At 49.4% G+C, this 2,704-nt stretch overlaps 1 non-coding gene across 1 annotated transcript; it reads left to right on the forward strand.

The window, feature by feature from the left end:
• The first annotated feature begins 1,752 nt into the window (after positions 1-1,752).
• LOC126510474 (small nucleolar RNA SNORA55) lies at positions 1,753-1,885 on the forward strand. Its single transcript, XR_007594409.1, has one exon. It is a non-coding gene; the product is annotated as a small nucleolar RNA SNORA55 (small nucleolar RNA).
• Positions 1,886-2,704: the final 819 nt, after the last annotated feature.

The following is a 2,704-nucleotide window of genomic DNA, read 5'->3' on the forward strand; positions in this document are numbered from 1 at the left end:
TTTGGTTTTTCGAGACAGGGTTTCTCTATGGGTTTTTGGAGCCTGTCCTGGAACTAGCTCTTGTAGACCAGGCTGGTCTTGAACTCACAGAGATCCGCCTGCCTCTGCCTCCCGAGTGCTGGGATTAAAGGCATGTGCCACCACCACCTGGCTCTCCAAGACTTTTGAAATACCTTCTAGATTTCAGTCCCTAGAGAGGCCTTAATTTCTTGTTAGTTCAGAAAAAAAAAATGGGTTTGGGGGCTGAAGAGATGGCTCAGTGGTTAAGAGCACTGGCTAGAACTAGCTCTTATAGACCAGGCTCCAAAGCCACAGAGAAACCCTGTCTCAGAAAACCAAAACAAAACAAAACAAAAAAAGAGCATTGACTGTTCTTCCAGAAGAGTCGAGTTCAATTCCCAGAACCCACATGGCAGCTGACAACCTTCTGTAGCGCCAGTTCCAGCAGTTCTGACACCCTCACACAGACATCCATGCAGGCAAAACACCAATGCACATAAAACTGAAATAAAGTATGAAAAAAATGAAAAAAAGGGGGCTTTTATGACCTAAATTATGGTGACAGGGTGTTGGGGGATGCCCTGCATGGACACCTTTTTTTTGTTTGTTTGGTTGGTTGGTTTTTTTTATTTGTTTTTTCGAGACAGGGTTTCTCTGTGGCTTTGGAGCCTGTCCTGGAACTAGCTCTGTAGACCAGGCTGGTCTCGAACTCACAGAGCTCCACCTGCCTCTGCCTCCCGAGTGCTGGGATTAAAGGCGTGCGCCACCACTGCCCGGCTCCATGGACACCTTTTGTGGAAGGGGGTGAGAAGGCAGAGTCAACGACATAGACTCCAGCAATCAGGTGACACCAAAAACCACTCGTTTATTGAAGATATGGGTAGGCCTCTTATACCCCCTCCCAAGGTCCCATTGGCTCAGACAGCCGACTCTGCTCCTCAGTGGCATCTCCAGTAGGAATGTCTGTGTCAGCAGTCTCTGGGTATATCAGCAAGCCTTAAGGGGGCTCAGGGACGGAAGTACCTATTGTGCATGCTCATGTGGGTTGGTTTGGACATGGAGACTGCAGCTTGGGTAGGCTGGCCGACAGTTTCTCTGACAACAGGGGAGATGACTCAGTAGATAAAGTGCTTGTGTTCCAATCATGAGTTCAATCCCCAGTCTTCATGTGAAAAAGCTGGATGGAGTGGTGTGTGCCTTGTCCCAGGACTGGGGAAACAGAGATGGTGAATCCCCGGGGCTCTCTGTACAGCCAGCCTGGCTTACTTGATGAGCTCTTGGGAAAGGAGTGGACAGAGCATGAAGAACAGCACCCAAGGGATAGTGTCTGAGGCTAGCCCCTGACTGCCATGTGCATATGTACTCGTGGGCATGTGAACCTGCACGTGTGCACCTGTGCATGTACAGACAGAGGGGCAGGCAAAGAGGGCACACCGTGGCTCAGTGACGACATGAGCGGGTTCTCCAGAATCCACACGGAATGAAGAGAAGACTTAATCCCTCTGATTGTCCTGACTTTCACAAGTGCGCAGTCGCATGTGTGTGTGTGTGTGCCACGTACGTACTACATAATAAATAAATGTAATTTTGTAAGAGAAAGACCTCAACTGTGGTGACTCACTATGAGCCAGAAAGAAACTTTCCTATAGTCAAAGTGTAGAATGGCTTAGGAAGTTTGGAAGAAGTCAGGTTTTGGTGCGGGCATGGCTGTCTTCAAGAACCACACACAAACAGTGCCTCAAATGGCCTCAGGAACTCCAGTCAGCTAGGTGTGTTGGTGCATGTGCTGGTCTGGGGACAGACAGTGTCACAGTAGAGCAGAGAAGACCCAGACGGGTCGTTTTCCATTTGTCCTGGAGCCCGACACTACAGCTCTGGCACGCTTCCTCCTGGGCAGTGAGGGCATTTGGGAGATGCTGGGAACTAAGAAAAGGGAGTAGATGTTTCCCCAGGGTTTGTGCATCATTTGCTTTATTTAATGGTCGGGGTAATTAAGTTAGCAGGCTCCATGAGAACCTTTAATGGTCAGGGTCCGCTGCATGTTCTTGGCACTTGCGGAGGGAAACAGAATGGGGCAGGTGGCCTGCCAGAGACACTATGCCGCTCGTTAGAGGCACAGCAGTTGTCACAAGGTCTTTAGGTGGTGAGAAAGATGGCAGGGTAGCTAATAGGATTTGGCAGCTCTGGCTCTTAGTTTCCCCCATGGTAGGGATGTGGGGCAAAGCCTGTACCATTCACATCAAGGAACTGATCATATGCCAACTCTGGTTTGCCCGGTTCCTCTTGGTGTCCCCTCCTTGACTGGCCCTCACCAGTGCAGGGGATGGCAGCATGTCCCTGCTTGTCTATACAGGAAGGAGCACAGACATGTATCTTAAACTTCTAGGTACTGTTTTCAAGATGATGGCAGGCAACTGTTCTCCACATCCTGTTGGTCTGTTCCACTGGTAGAACACTGTTGAGTTGGTACACACGTTGGCTTTCAGGGGCCCATGGTGCCACATGCACACACACCAGGAAGAGCACCAGCAACCTTTTCAGTTAAGGGAAGTACACCAGTGATTGGCTCTTTAGAAAGATTGTACAAGTCGGTGGCTGTGGCTACATAGTTGTTGATCTTGAAGGACATTGTGGACAAAGGCTCAGAGGACAGGTAAAACCATAATTAGAATCTGGACTTCTTGGATCCCACTGAGTTATGGTG

This window comes from Alexandromys fortis, unplaced genomic scaffold, assembly GCF_014885135.2.
Source record: "Alexandromys fortis isolate MF-2015 unplaced genomic scaffold, M_Fortis_MF-2015_v1.1 scaffold_26, whole genome shotgun sequence".
Classification (NCBI taxonomy): domain Eukaryota; kingdom Metazoa; phylum Chordata; class Mammalia; order Rodentia; family Cricetidae; genus Alexandromys; species Alexandromys fortis.